We start from the raw sequence: 15,944 nt of genomic DNA, 5'->3' as shown, positions 1-15,944 counted from the left end.
TTTCACCACCGGAGAAGGGGAGCTGACCCCCCTGCGACCTGGAAAGAATAAGTGAGTATACCTCAGGGGTCCTGAAATCCAGGCGTCGAGAACCGGTGTCCTGCAACTTTTAGATGTGTCTGAGCTTCATCACACCTGAGTCAAATAATCAGGTGTTTTGAAGGATGATTTTCATCCATCTAACAGAACTAGCAGAAAAACCAAAACCTCCCTCTAGCCAGTAACTCACTTCAGTTTCACCTCAAAGTATTCCAAGGTGTTTCCAGGTCAAAAGTATCAAGCATCATGAAGACATCCTAATCAATTCCCTTAACCATCTCAACAGAGTCTTTTCAAAGCATCTCTAGTCCAAACTCCTCTCAGATGATAAAAATAAATACAGGCACCTTATGGAGAAAGCTTATTTTGCTTTCGGCTTGTTCACCACAAAGGACTAGAGTATTGCCTACATTATTGGAAACAAATGCTTCAGTCCATCTCCTGCTTCACCCTACCATCACGTGTTAACAGGACACCAAGATGCTTTAACTGCTCTATTTAAAGCAGTGATCGACCTAAAATCTAATGAAATAAATCTACTCTTTTCTATCTGAGGACCATAGCTTTAGATTTAAAACATAGATATCTTTGTGAAACACGTCCAGAAAAAATAGCACATAGAAAACATCCATTTGCAGTCCATACCTTCATTTAAGGGGCATGATGAGGTCCAGTTATCATCTGTAATAATGTTGTCGCTGCATAGAAATCTGCCAGTTTTCAATTATTCCAAGCAGAATAACAATATCAATAGGGAGTGCATTCAACTGTATCTGCATAAGTTGATCTTGTTTTTTGGAGTCAATGTAACATTTTACAATAGGTATTCCTTCTTTGTTTGCCTTCAGATATGCTTATTCTGATAAAGTTACCAAGCTTTTAGAATCTTATCTTCTCATTATTCTGTTTGGTTGGTGCCATTCGTCCCATGCAGGGAAGGATAAAAAATGGAGAACTGCACATCTGGCCTAACCCACAGATCAGGACATGCATAGGTTTTTCTATCAGGCAATGCATATTGCATTTCAAGTTAGAAAAAAAAACTGTAAAAATTCTCAACTCAAAATCCATTATGGCTGCCTTGCACAAAAACTTAAACTTGTTTGAATCTCATCAAATCTTTCACACACTCCTATGTTGATCATAATCTCAACTTGTTAAAATATTCCAGCGCCTGGTCACTGAAAACATGCAAGCAAATCCCAGGATTTTTTTTTACGTGGAACTAGAACATTGTTAAATTAGCTTTAACATCAATTTGTCACTTTAGAGATAAATTGAACACAACAGAACTGACCAGAAGCACCTACTCTTGGTTCACTGCCATCCTCTTCAGGGTTTACAGGAAGTTCTCAAAAATGTCTACAATGAACTTCTCTTTTGAAAGGAAGCAAGGATTAGTGTAGTTAAAAAACATTTTGGGAGATGCATACTAGCCTTGAAAATAAATGACATGAAAAGTTCTTCTGAGTGCTACTAGCAGCAGCCCAAATACCAACGGTGGTACTTGTAACACAAGTGGAGAACCATGGTTAGGTTAAGATTAGTCAGACATAAGTACATGTAAACTAACATGTCTTGCTTCCTTCAGTATCTTGTTTAGCAGGCTAATAAGTTTAGGGAAGCATTTCAAACAGAGATTTTTAAAGCATCATAAATGTGCTTAAGCCTACTTTTTCACTTAATAGATGGTTCCTTTCACAAGCTCAGGACATATGTCTTGAAAAGGAGGGGTTGCCGGGGGTGGTCGGCAAGGTCTGGAAGAGTGCTATAGAAGAAGTATGTCTGCTCTGCATGGCTTGATTGGTGGCAGGATTTGTGGGGCAGAGCATTGTTCCCGACATTGAACTTGGGTGATCTTCAGTGTCTGAGCCAGATGAACGGCTATTCTAAAGATTACAATAGTGTATATATGTGCAAGAACACACAAGCTAATAACTCCTCTCTTCTAACACCCTCCCAACCAGCTCCACTTCCTCGCGTCTCTGCTTTATCTCAACTGTCAACACCTGGCCCAAGCAGGAACCTCGCTCTATCTATGAACTTTAATCTGGCCCTGCAAGGCAAACAGTGCTGGGCTCGGACAAGGAGAGCGATTAGTCTGTCACGTTGCCCTCCAGTGCTTCAGCAGGGACAGGAAGAAACAAGGAGGAGAGCGGTTGGAAGAAAAAGACAGATATGGATATTTGTTAGATAAATTTAGATTACGCTTTGTGAAATTAAAAAAAAGCAAACACACAAAGATAAAAAGGGTGTACAATGTGGAGGGGAGTTAAGACTTGGGGAAGGGTGTTGTAGAAAAAATAAGATAAGGGGGAAGACAGTGAGATGTTTAGAAGATGGTTGCCGTAGACATTATTTTAATAATTATTTTCAGCTGTTGTAAAGTGATAATTTGTCACTTTACAATCAAAAGCTTCGATATTGTATTGCGATTTCATGTAATAAATCATCAAAAGTCTATTACTTGACATTGTGTAGTAAAATTCTTCACATGTAATGCATTGGACTGAGAAGAATAATTTTCAAGTTTTGTGACAGATTTACAATTGGATAGGTTTGTACTTTCAACAAATGAAAATACTCTAATCGAAACTATTCCACTGGAGGTCTGGCTGCATGTTTAGATTTACTATTTTGTGGTATGGTGAAATCTGCCTAAAAGTGAGAAGGGTTCCAGATAACAATATGTATTTATTTATCTATTACTTATCTTACAGAATTGACATGCCTTTTACACTGTAGTATCATCTTCTAAAAGTTTGCTGTCTCACATCTAAGTTTGCTGTATCTGGAAAGAAGTTATTAGTTGAATGAAAATGCATGACCCATTCACTGAATGCAACAGCGAGAAAAGCTTTTGCAGACTTTGTTCAACCAAACAAGTCATGCCAGCTGCATTAGTTGTTATATTGTATTTACATGCATTTACCCTTTAACCTTTGTGATCAATATTTATCCAGTGCACATATATGCTGTTTAATGTGTTTGTGTATATTTTAGGGAACAGTTGACCCTTCCTCTGGGGTAGGCAGAGCTCAATGATCCACTTCAGTTGCTTCTGGGCTGATGGAGGATGAGACACTTGGGGTTGAGGGTGACGGGCTTTGGAAGTTACTGGAAGTTTCTGAGAATTGTTGCCATGCGCTCGGTTCAGTCCAGGTTCATTCCTGAAGCCCAAAGGGTTACAGAGAGTGCGTTCAAAGGGGAGTGAAGAGGGATAGAGGTGCAGTCAGATGCTTGACCAGGCCAACCTATAGCTTACTGCACTCATTACATACTGTTATCTGCCTGCAGATAATGTTTTGTTTTTGTAAATCTGTATCCAAGGATTATTAGAATTTTTTTTGTAGTGGTTAGAGAGGCCAGAAATTTTGTGACAACACAATGTTTATTGTTGTCACTGTCATTTTTCACAGGAGTCCCATTTAAACTTCTCTTATGGGTTTGTAGACGATCAGAATAGAAAACAATGCTGACTTCATCTAAACCATCAACTTGCCTTATAGATTAAATTTCAACCAGAATATTGAGAGATGTTTATCACATTTAATGAATGGCTGCACACACATTCACTGCTCTAATTAAGATATTAAAGAAACCCATCCTTAATCCTAAATTCTTGGCAAAATAAAGATCTAAGTCTACCACAATTCTGGTCCACCATCCGGTGTCCCCTTATGATGGACAAGAACTTTGGACTTGGTGTTCCTTCGCCCTGACACGGGTCACTGATGCACCAGTCTGGAGCCAGGCCTGGAGGGGAAGCACGATGGTGAGCGCCTGGTGGCCGGACTCAGCCCGAAGAGGAGACATGGGGCCCCCCTCCCATGGGCCCACCACCTATGAGAGGGGCCAAAGGGGTCGAGTGTGGCGGCCGAGGTCTATTCAGGGGTCCTGGAGAGGAGGGTTCGTTGGATAGTCGAACCTTGGTGTAAGGAAGAGCAGTGTGGTTTTTGTCCTGGTTGTGGAACACTAGACCAGCTCTACACCTTCAGCAGGGTCCTGGAGGGTGTTTTCTCCGTAGGGTGTCTGGGCTCTCCCTTAGAGATAGGGTGAGAAGCTCGATCATCCGGGAGGTGGCTCGGACATCTGGTCAGGATGCCTCCTGGACGCCTCCCTGGTGAGGTGTTTCGGGCACGTCCCACCGTTAGAAGGGAAGACCCAGGACACGCTGGAGGGACTATGTTTCTCGGCTAAATCTCACCTTCAGCCTCTTGTGACTGATGGCAGACCATCTTGACTCTGGTTCTGCTGTACATCTCGCCAGGTCAAAAGAAGTTTATCTTTCAGTCTTCACCCAAAATCTGTCTTAAAATCTGATGCAATTATGTGTTTGCTATTGCTGAACAATCTCTTGCAATGATTGTTCAGCAGTCATTATTTGTTTTGTTCACCTTTTTACTCTCTTTTCTCTCTATGAGAGTGGGGTTGCTTCTGCTGTGATACAGATTCAGCTCCATCCAACCATTTTACCAACCCCATGGTTAAAAGGACCAGAAGAAAACTCCCCAAAAATCCGACTGTCAGCTCTGGTTGTGGTGATCAAGCCTTCCAAGTACGGCATTATGCTCTCAATAGCTTCATTTTACTCACTTTGTGTCTTCTTGTACCCTAGACTTACTTTTGTGGACCTAATCTTAAGTCCTCACTAAGGAAACCTTCAGAACTTTAAGTCTCTTTCTGAGTCGACTATCACTGCAATACCTATGCCAGATACACTCAAACATCCACTGGAGCTATTCTCTGGTCTTTCGTCTTGGCTCTATTACCATAACTCATTTGCATCTCCACCCTTGTGTATTATCAGCAAATGCTGTCGAGCCTGAGCACAGGATTTCCAGAGCACTGCACACCTTCATCCCCTGATCATCCATCCACCACAGCCACCTTGGGATCCTTAGTCACTAATACAATCGCAGTAAGACCAAATACTTAAAATTTTGTTCACTTTTTTAAGAGCTATGATAACCTTAATCTCTCTTTTTCCCAATATTTTCTAGATTTACTGTTCAGAGCATCAGACACTGAAAGATGACTACAGATATTGTTGCATTCATCAGCCTTTTATAGGTATGCCTGTTCAATTGATAACAGAAATAGCAAATCAACCGGTCACATGGCAGAGACACTGTATTAAGGGAACTAGATGTGAAGAAGATTATTTGAAGTTCAAATTACTGATGTAATTTCTGTGACATCAGATCACAAGTACTGATGTCACAGAAATTGATTGGAAATACATGCTCAATCATCCCTTGGGTTTACTGAGAAATAGCCACATTGATAGTGGTGGTCATGGTGAGGGGGATATTTTTTGAGAAATCATGGACCAGTCGGTGTAGTTAAAAGTGAAGTGATCTGCTAAAGAAAATCTGCAGTTCAAGTTCTCAAGATGGACACTGCTTAGGATTCTTGGTTCGGGCTTACTTCTAATATTTCAGTCTTTATGGCACCCTGGTTGTATTTATTGGGGACAAATTCATTGTAGGGCTCCTTTTTTTCACAAAGCACTTGTCAGTTATTGTGTTCAACTTGTGTTGTTTCTTTTGCAGGACACAGCGTCACAGCTGCCGCCAAAGGACCCAAAGCCACTACACTCTCGGCTGAAAGAAACAAACAAACAAAGCCGTAAAACAAGAAAATCAAAGACAAAAAGGGGTCACAAATAATGAATGTACAAAAAAAACCCATCTAGCTGAATTGCACCTTAGGAGTCTGTCTCCAGGATGAGTGAGGGTTAAGAAGCCTCTAAGCAGACCAGGAGCACAAAGGGACTGGGCCCCGTCCTGTGTTACTGTTAGCCAGGCCCTTTAGATGAACTTGTCTCCTTTCAGCTGGCACTCTTATGCCCAGGTGTGTCCTTGTGTTTGTGTCTGCGTATGTGTCTGTGTGTATCCGTGGCTCTGACATCTCTTTGGCCCTGAGTGCTCCATTGAAAATAAGATGGAGAGCGAAGCAAATGAAAAGAGATAAAGTGCAAAACAAGGATGAGAGCAGGAATAAAAGAAGAGTGGCTTCCATGCATTTCAGGGCAAGGACAATGTCGGGCCTTTCTCCCACGCTCTGTCCAATACTCTCTCTGCTCCTGTGGTTCTACTTAGTGTCAAACAGCTACAGCTCATATATACATTTACATATACAAAAGTACAAACTGGCTTAAATCCTTCCTATTTTCTTTTAAATGTTATAATTAGCAAAATTCTGATGATGTTTTATAGGAATTAGTATCTTAAATTTATAAACTGTCTACATACCTGGTAACTCTTTAGTATCTAATAGAGGTGTAAATCTGTGTAAAATAATATTTTTTTTATATTTATGACTGACCTAGGAACCGTACTTTCCCAATATTGCAATCAGCTTACATCTCTCCTGGGTTGGGTAGCCAGCCAGCCGTCCAAGCAGCCATCCAGACAGGCCAGTGAATGGCTCTGTGCCAAGGCCAATTGAGAGGTGCTACTGTGGTTGAGAACCAGAGGGGAGATGGTCATCCATTATTCATCACTAAGCTAAATAATCCCCAACAGAATTGGTCTCGTCTTGTCTGGCCCAACGGTAGGGGAATGGATGAGATGGTCTGGGGGGCAAGAGGGGAGAATTTTGGAGGTTGGGGAATGGCAGGGCTCCCCCCCCCTTCTTTCGTTGTAGTTTAGTAAGATCTTTTTGGGGGGCCAAAAGGGGGTTGCTAGCTTTCTGTAAGGGGTGGGAGAGAGGGTTTCTTTAGGGATTAGATGCAAATATGTCTTTGATAGCTTTCACAGTCTGTGAGTCCTATTCTGTTTATGGATATTCATATTAAGTCTAGTCTTCGGAAACAATCCCTGGAACGAAAAGTAAAAGCTACGGAGTTGAGGCTGGAGCACCAAGGCAGCAGGGGGTTCTAGGGCATGAAACGGACCTGAATGGGCTCTCTCTTGACCCAGATCAGGAGCAAGGCCAGCAGAGAACATCAGTGTTGTGTGCGACACGGGACCAACTGGGAGATGAGCACCCCTCCTCTTTTCAGCTGGTCCTGTTTAGTGAAAGCAATAATATGACAAAATTTAAAAACATAATTTTGCCTAGACCCAAATAAAAGTCCATCAGAGGTCAGATGAAACAGGTCCATCACCTTCTCTTCCCAAATCTTGTTTCCTATCTTTTTCAGCTTTTGCACTTGCTGTCTGTCTGTCATTGTTTTGTCTGTACCTATGTCTTTGCAGCAGGCAGCTGTTCTTGGTGCCAAAGGCAATTCTTCTCAGGTTGCTGTCAACAGCCAGAGGCCTTACCTCTTCAACACTAAATTCATTCTATAAGTATGAATTTAGAACCATGTCTGACTTTCTTCCATGATATTTAGCACTTTAAAGAGGGCCTTGTAAATATTTTTTTCTAAGTTTAACAAATGAGAGCTCTGCTATAGCATCAATGCTGAAATCAAAACAACTGCTAAGTAGCTATTGGCCCTAGACGTCATTAGAAGTTGCTAAATGACATCATCAGCATTCACATGCAATTACAATGTAGTAGGAGAGAATAAATTCATCAAATGTTTTGTACCATAAATAAACTTTGTTGTTGAGTTACGTACTCTTTTGGTACAATCCACCCCTCTTCCTTCATCCAGATTTGAGATAAAAAAAGGATCATATATTCTATTTGTGGTTTGTGAACCTTTTACTCTATATATGAAACAATGCATGGAGATTCTTATTCCTCATAGCATGTATGATCTCGTCTAGTGAGCAGGACGCATTGTTACAACCCTATTAGTTAGGAGTGTAACAATTCACAAATACTTATTAATAGGAGTAAAAGAAAAACAGTCAGTCAGAAAACTGAACACATTGGATCTTAAAATTAACCACAACTGATCCATTTTAAGGGAAACTTAAAAAAAACCTAAAGACTGCAAGTGACAAAATAAAATCCACCTGTAACATAATTTTTCTTCATTCAGAGTTTATAAATGATAAATATGGATAAGACGGGGGTTTGGCTTGTAGGGGTGTACGTGTGTGCCGTTTATACACAGCTATGAGGTAGACCAGACATGGCTAGCACTCTGCTCTGCAACAGGTCAGAGAGCAAGGGGGAGAGGTGTTGCAGAAAATGGTAGAAAGGGGAGGATTTATGCTCCTCCTCCACCCCAGCTGGGACTGCAGTCTCTCTCCTCTCCTCACAAAGTTCCTTCCCCCCCATCCATCCCACGTCCTGCTCGGCTGTGTAGGTCTGCAGGTCATGAGGTTCATGAAGGATATAGAAGCTTTCCCTCTTTATCTGTGTGTCTACAGTCCTGTGTGCGGGTGTGTGTGGGGCTGTGCTAGGGGGTGGGTAGGTACGGCAGTCTCAGGGGCATTAGGGTAAAAGGAAGAGAACCAGACAGTTGATTATTTCACTTAACACCCTAACATGCATAGACACATGCAAGAAGACATGTGCATGCAGGCCGTTCTGTATTCTGTGCTACAACCCCATGCGTTTGCTAGATTTTATATAAAATGGGGAATAGCACTGGATCCGTAAGAAGGTATGGATGCACGGACACATGCCCACCTTTCTTTGTGAAAAGTAACATTGCAAAAATGTAACTAAAAGTCCAAATGTCCCATGACTGCTTTTATAATGATGGACAGAGACAGTGCTGTTGTTGAACATTGCTACAACTGCACATTTCTGAATGCTGGCCAGTGTAGCTATTAACATGGTGAGGAGACAAAACAGTTGACACAATGGACTATGTTTTCCATTTGAATGTGTTCTGTCCGTTCTTTCACTGAGATTGGTGGGGAAACATGGCGGGCTTGGTGAGGAGGAGGAGGAGGGGGGTTGGGGGGGGGGGTCACAGCTGATGATGACCAGAGCAGATAAATTTGGTTTGGACTTCCTGCACTATTACAAGAGAATAAAACACATTTTGGTTTATTTGATGTATATGTTTTCTGTTTTTCTTTTTTTTTTTTATGAGTACAGTTTTAGGTAAATATGCCAAGTTTAGATAGGACTTTTATTTGTGCTTTGAGTGGGAAGAAAAGAGGGGTTTGGGGGTTCTGGGACCCACTCTCCCAGACATGCACTGACCTTTCCAACCAGACAGGGATAAAGGGACAAGGAGGGAGGGCTGGGGGAAGAAGGGTCTGGCTGTAATAGTGTGTGCATGTTTTTTTTTTCTTTTTTCGTTTTTGGTTTTGCATACATGACTGCATCTATGTGTGATAGTTGATACTGCGAACCTTTGAACCACATAGTTTGCTCTAAAAAAGATGCAGATTTTGCCTGGTGTTCATTTCTCTCATCACTGTGTTTTTAGCTCAGGCTTCACGCTTCTCATCTTTTGCACTGACTTGCCAAATGACTCATACACCCAGAGGTTTTTCACTTTTTGTCGTATCACAACAAACTTCAGTGTGTTTAAGCTCCAAAATACAGTAACGTCAAGCATAATTGTCATGTGAAAGGAAAATGAAATGTTTTTTTTAAATTAAAAAATATGAAAATAGTGAGGCTTATTTATATCTAGCCCCCTTTACTCTGATACCCCTACATAAAGGAGTGCAAGCCTTTCATTAGTCACTTTGTATCAAGTAGAGTCCATTTGTGTGAAGGAATGTACATGCAAAACTTTCAGTGGTGATAAACTTACTTTGTACACTACCTTGAACACATCCCAGAATCAAATGTGGTAGTGGCAGCATTATGCTGTGGATGTTCTCCTTTTGAAAAGGGAGAAGGAACTCAATGACTGAGTTTTTTCACAATTGTGGAAAAAAAAAAAACTGTTAAAGGTCGCAAAATACTTGAAAATGTTGTGGAGGTTAAAGTTCAACAACCCCATCTCAAAGCATTAGATTAGAAGTCCAGACCTAATCCAGTTCAGAATTAGTGCAGTGGAAACTCATTTTCAGATGCTCTCTATCCAATCTGACTGAGTTAAAAAAAGTTATTTTACAGCAGTTGGCAAAAGCTTCAGTTTCTAAATGTGCAAACGTTGTAGACACATTCCCAAAATAACTTCCAGTTCTAACTGCAACAAAATGTATTCTTCAAATAAATATGTCAGAGTAGCCGGATGCACATTTTTGTTTCTTGTAAATACTTTAAAAATCTCCTCTTTTTTTGACTTCACAATTGTTAGAAACAATCATTGCTTTGTGTGGCTTTGTCATATAAAATGCTTCTAAAATCATTTTGCAGGGCGGTGCATTGTGCTATTCTCTCAGTGCAGTCTATGTTTAAAAGCTTCAGACCCCCTTCCGTAAGTTTATATGAGGAAAAGGTAAGGCCACATGGACAAAATTTGGCTTCAGTAATGAAAGGTCTAAGTAGAGCACTTCTCTCGTGAAACAATGCCACAGTCTCTTTATTTTGTACGCTATCTGTTGCGCATACAAAAAGCTCTCAATGCGACCAACGCGCAATTTTGTGTCATCACAGTTTCAGCAACATGAAAGTCAAAAATAAGCGAGATCAATTTTGGCATACTCTTTAAAATTCACCACACTTATTCCTGAATGTTTTCTATGAAACTTGTTTTTCACTGACGACACGACAAACAAAATTGAATATTGACATTTTTATGTGTTGTCCTTTTTCAACATTTGTTTACTGCCATTCTCTATTTTACTGCTGTCAGTCAGGAGCATACCGAGAGGGAAAAAAAAAAGGAAAGAAGAAGAAGAAGTAAATTCAGGCTGACCCTGCAGCTCTCAGAGGAGGATCAGACATTGATTGCAGTTGTCTCCCTCTCCCCACCTCTCTCCGTGGATGCAGACAGGCCTCTTTCTAAAGCACACAGGCTTGAGGGGGTCTTTGCTCGACTGGACCACCGATGATCAATACCTGTCACTTCTGTCTCGTCTGACCAGAGCCCCTCTCCCTCCCACCCCACTTCTGCTCTGATGATGGATTCATATAAACATGAGGACACTGGAGAGCAACATGCGTGTGTGTATACATGAAACAGTCGAACGCACTTTCCAACACACATGCGCTCCGTCTAAGAGTGTTTACATGCAAACATGAGATTTGCGCGCAAATATGCAGGAGGGACAAAAACACACAAAGCATGCAGTCAGATGGACAATCACACACTCACACACACTGAGGTCAGACAGGCCATTCAGACCCAGACACCAGCCTCTTTTCTGGGGTCAAACCATGAGGCCAAGGTCTACTCTCTAACCCCAGTGGCCCTTCAGACGAGCACACAGGCACATAGCATTCACAGTGAACCCACTGACCAGCCGAGACAACAGAGAGAAGGGCAGCGAGGAGGGGCGGACAGGGGTGAAGAAAGGTTTGATGGGGGAGGGTCTAAGGAAGAAATAATGGGCTATAATGCATTACGCACCAACAGAAAAAAATGTCAGTCTCTGTTTGAATATGCTAATATGCATTGGTGTGGCACATTTATTATTCAGGAGCACTTTTTAAGCTCTATTGGTTATTCTGGAATAATAAGTTCAAGTGTAAGTTTAACGCGGTTTGCCACGTTATAACGACAAACTCCAATACTGATTGTTTTTGACTGAAGCGTTTTGCGTGAAAGGAAACTAACTGCACATCAACGTAACCACATCATCGCCAGAGTGAATTATGGTAGTGCCTGCATCGTGCTGCGGGGTTGTTTCTCCTCTGATAGGAGAAAGGTCCACCTTCAAGTAACAACCCTCAACCCACAGCCACATCGATGATGGAATGGCTCAGGTCGAAGCGCATTCATGTGTCCATTCAAAGTCTGGATCTAAATCCAAGTAGGGCTGAAAGGACTGATCGGATTAATCAATTACTGAAATAGTTGTCAACTAATTTAGTGATTGCTTAATTGTTAACTGGACTATGCATACTAAGAAAGATAATTTTGTTATCTTTAAACCAAAACTGTGTGGAAAATAAAAACATGTTGCACTTAAGTAAAAAACAAAAACCTTTGTCTGTAATGTTTTCAACCCAAAACTCCTCAAGTGACAGTTTTAGTTTCATCCAGTTGAAATTATGTAAATAGTCCTATTAAGCAACGTTTGCTCTGTAATTATTATCTAATTAATCTCTAACATGACCAACAGATCAGCCTTTCAATGTAACAATGTTCAGTCTAGCAGAGAGGACTGATCTTTTCATATGTTGGAGTTAGAAGCATTTTTCAGTTGCAGTTAAATCCTTTGCTACCAATAACTAATCGTACACTAAAGGAATTTCATGTTTTTGCATTTTGGTCCTCTAATTTTTTTATGTTCTTATTTAAAAAAGGAATTTAATCATTTGTTTATTTGTATATTTTAATGCATTTCTTTAGTACAAGAAAAGGCTGAAATAGTTAAATGAAAAATCTACGGAATGGGCTAATTTTTTTTATTTGATTAATTGATTAATCATTGAGATAATCAATAGAATAACGGATTACTAAAATAATCATTAATTCATTAAATCCAAGTGAGATTCTGGGGGCAAATTCTTGTTACCCCAAAAGACATGCAGGTGTAATTGCAGCACAAGTTGATTTAACATAGTGTTGAATCAGATGGGCTAATTTCAAATTCAAGCCACATTTATTTAATTTAAAAGGTAAATCTCAATAAAACAAATGAAACTGGTGAGTATGAATACCTCTGCGAGTCCAAAACCTGTTTGAACAAACTATTTGCTTCATCACTTCGACATCGTTTGTGAAACAGAAATACAACATGAGAAGCGTTCTTTCATCCACTTATCTAACTGTGTGATTTGGGGCGGCTTCTTCTTCTTCTTCTTTATCTGCACATTTTCCTTCTATTCAACTTCTTCCCTCTTCTTGTCCTCTCCTTACCAAAGAGACCCTTGCTCTGGCCAGTCAGATAGATAAGGAAGTGGAGGGGCCAAGTTTACCACAGCAGATAAGCTGTAATTGCAGGGCAGTAAAAGGAACAGCATCGAGAAGAAAGGAAGCAAACGTTGGAAGACAGGAAGAATGTGTGGAGACAAAGCGATGAATTTGAGCTACCCGAGAAATGACTCGTGTAAGCCGTGACAGTTATCTGCGAGAGGAACGTTTTTGCTCGTTGCGGCCATCTACTTGCCGCCCGGGATCAGTGACTGCCCTCACACAATAACAGCCAGCCTTGACCTCTCCTGATAAACAGCGGCTGCAGACTAACTAGCTGAACAATCACTTCTCTGTTATGTGACATCACTCAGCCTGTGCTTCTGTAAACTCTGCTCGTTAACTCGGACATTGTGTTCCCACACACAAAACCAGCTGTTCCAGTCTTGTGTTCTTTTTTGTGTGTGTTTTTTTGTTGGTGTCATAAAAACTAGAAAGTCATTGAAATAGATGTTGTTGGCTGCAATTCAGCAGAATAAACGATTTGTTTTCCCATATTTAACCCTGCTGCTGTGTGTTTTCTAGTTTTAACTAATACAGCCTGAATGAACGCGGCAAGAGGTTAAAATGAGGGACTATTCGTAATGAAAGGGTGCAGACTGCACGTGAACCAGGAAAACAAAAACAGTAGTTTTGCAGATATAATTCAGTGACTGGGTGTGGGAGAATAAAAACAGCCATTACTGATTGTAATCAGACCTAAATTTAAAGCCATCAGATAGGTATTTAAGACACGGATTTGATGTTTTTTTTGGGGAATTGCTGCTTTTTGGGTAAGAAAAGGAGAAATCTTGGGGACATTTCGTACCTATAATGACAGACGGTGATTAAAAGTAAGCTTTAATCATCTATTCCTTGAGGAAACGTGATTATGTGCCTCCGATAAATAACACTGGAGGCAGGAGGTCGATCACAATTGTTTTGGTTTTGGTATTTTGATAATTTTTCATCTCTTGCAACAGCAATCAGAATCACAATTAGTTGGAATCGGGTTGTAACACAAAATTTTTAGAATTTCACTAATCATAATTAACTGAAATTATGTTTTTATCCAATCAAAAATTCTGCAAAAATATTCCCTCTTATGTACTAAGAGTAATAAGCTGATACACAAAAACATATTGCTTTTGTTCACAATGGTTTGTTTAAAAACGCAAAGGAATGAATTGATCCAGACTCAACAACATCTTGTCAGTGTTTTAGTTGATAAGCTTTCGGTTTGGCGATAAGGCTGTAGTAAAGGTCAGTTTTCGTTGTTTTGACTTCACTTTCACACAATTGTAGCCAGTTATACAGGTTTTTGCTCATTTTTATGTTTTTTTCCTGAGCCTTTTCAAGAGTTGCATAGAAAATGAAAAAAGACATGTTAGGATATTTGCTAGAAACACTACATTGTGATTAGACTTCAGATGCGTTACGTAAAATCTGATCTAGTTTTACAGAAATAAAATCTTTCCTTAGCCTAAGAGTAAATGAAAATTCATTCAAATACATTCAGTCATCAACATGCACACTGGTCTTTTGTAATGCATAGATATTTGAAGAGAGAGACTTAGCAAAGTATTGTTTTCATGTTAATCTATAAAACTCTATTAAAAATTATTTTAAAAGTAGTAAAATGAGCTTGTTAAAATGGTTTGTCTTTTTTTCTCAGACTTTGTCCTGAGCGTTGCTCAAAGGAGACGGTGGCTTGCACTGTGTGACAAGCAGGTTTACAGTTGGCGGCTGGTGTGACCACCAGCCCTTACTTCCTTCCTCCCTGCTGGCCTGGGGAAGAGTGTGTGTCCTGTTGCTCTGTTCCTCCACGCTTTAGGCACGCATGGGTGTGCATGCATGTGTATGTGTGCATATTTTTTGGTCACACTCCGCAGCTCACAGGAGGTCAGGTGAGATTGGGTTTGGTTCCTGATTCTGGGAGCAGTGGACAGCTGCAACATCTCACACAAATACAGAGACATGAGATATACACACACACGCCCACACCGTTGTTCTTTTTTCAGTTTTTTTATTTCCCCTTTTATATCGGCATGCGTCATTGTATGGTAAAAGTGTTTTCTTCTTCCCTTTATTGTTTGACATGCTGAAATTAAAAATAAACAAAGTCTCATTTTGGTAATGTTCACGTCCTCCTTTAACTTTTAGGAACAAATTTAGTAAATGTCCATTCTGAAGATAAAGTGAGAGTGACCACTGACCATCTGCATGACTGTCAGTCAAGGATGCATTTGGACCGGTTTATTCAGGATGGAGAGATTATAGTACGAATGATTTAAATGGATTTTATTGGGAGCTAAAATTTTAATTTACATTTTGTAGCATTTGAAAGATACTTGGAAGATTCTGGATTCATAATTGATCTTCTATCTTGGCAGACTTTAGAGCGCATCTAAGTTGTTTGGTTTCCAAGCACAGCTTTGGCTTGTCAGCAAAATCTACAGAAGTGTAATTTATCCATCCCAACACCAGCTGATGTGTCTTCCTGATTATTCTTCTTTTAGAAAACTCAATTTTGTCCAAACTGCAACCATGTGACCCACACGGTCATCCTGGTGAAAAATTAAATTTGGTTAAGATTTTACAGAGGAACTCTGCTTCTGGTCTAGCAAGGAGAGAACGTGCAGGAACACTGAGCATCTTTGTCCACATATCGTCAGTTTACCACTATCATGGATGGAAAGAGTGGTGACCAAGAAAACAAAACTTCTCCCAAAGAGAGATCTTCCAACAGTACTGCAATGTGCTGCTCCCTGCATGGACAAGCCAGATGCCATAAGTGGGAAAACTTTATGGTCAAACATAGACAAGTTAAAACTTTATAACCTCAATAACATGAAGAATGCTTGGAGAAGTCAATGTGAAGCCTTCAAGGCTAAGATCACTGAGCTAACTGTGTAGCATGGTGGTGGTGGGGCCATGCTGAAGGTCTAATTTGCTCCCAGTGGTACCAGTGCCTTGACCAAGGTGGGTTGATTTAATCAAGGATCAAGAGCTGGACAGGTGGAACACCCGGCTGGTTGTGTGTCGCTGTAGTCAGAGGTGAATTCGCAGCATCAATCAAGGATGT

This window comes from Xiphophorus maculatus, chromosome 5 (assembly GCF_002775205.1).
Source record: "Xiphophorus maculatus strain JP 163 A chromosome 5, X_maculatus-5.0-male, whole genome shotgun sequence".
NCBI classification, from domain to species: domain Eukaryota; kingdom Metazoa; phylum Chordata; class Actinopteri; order Cyprinodontiformes; family Poeciliidae; genus Xiphophorus; species Xiphophorus maculatus.
Note: the sequence above shows the minus strand (reverse complement) of the source record.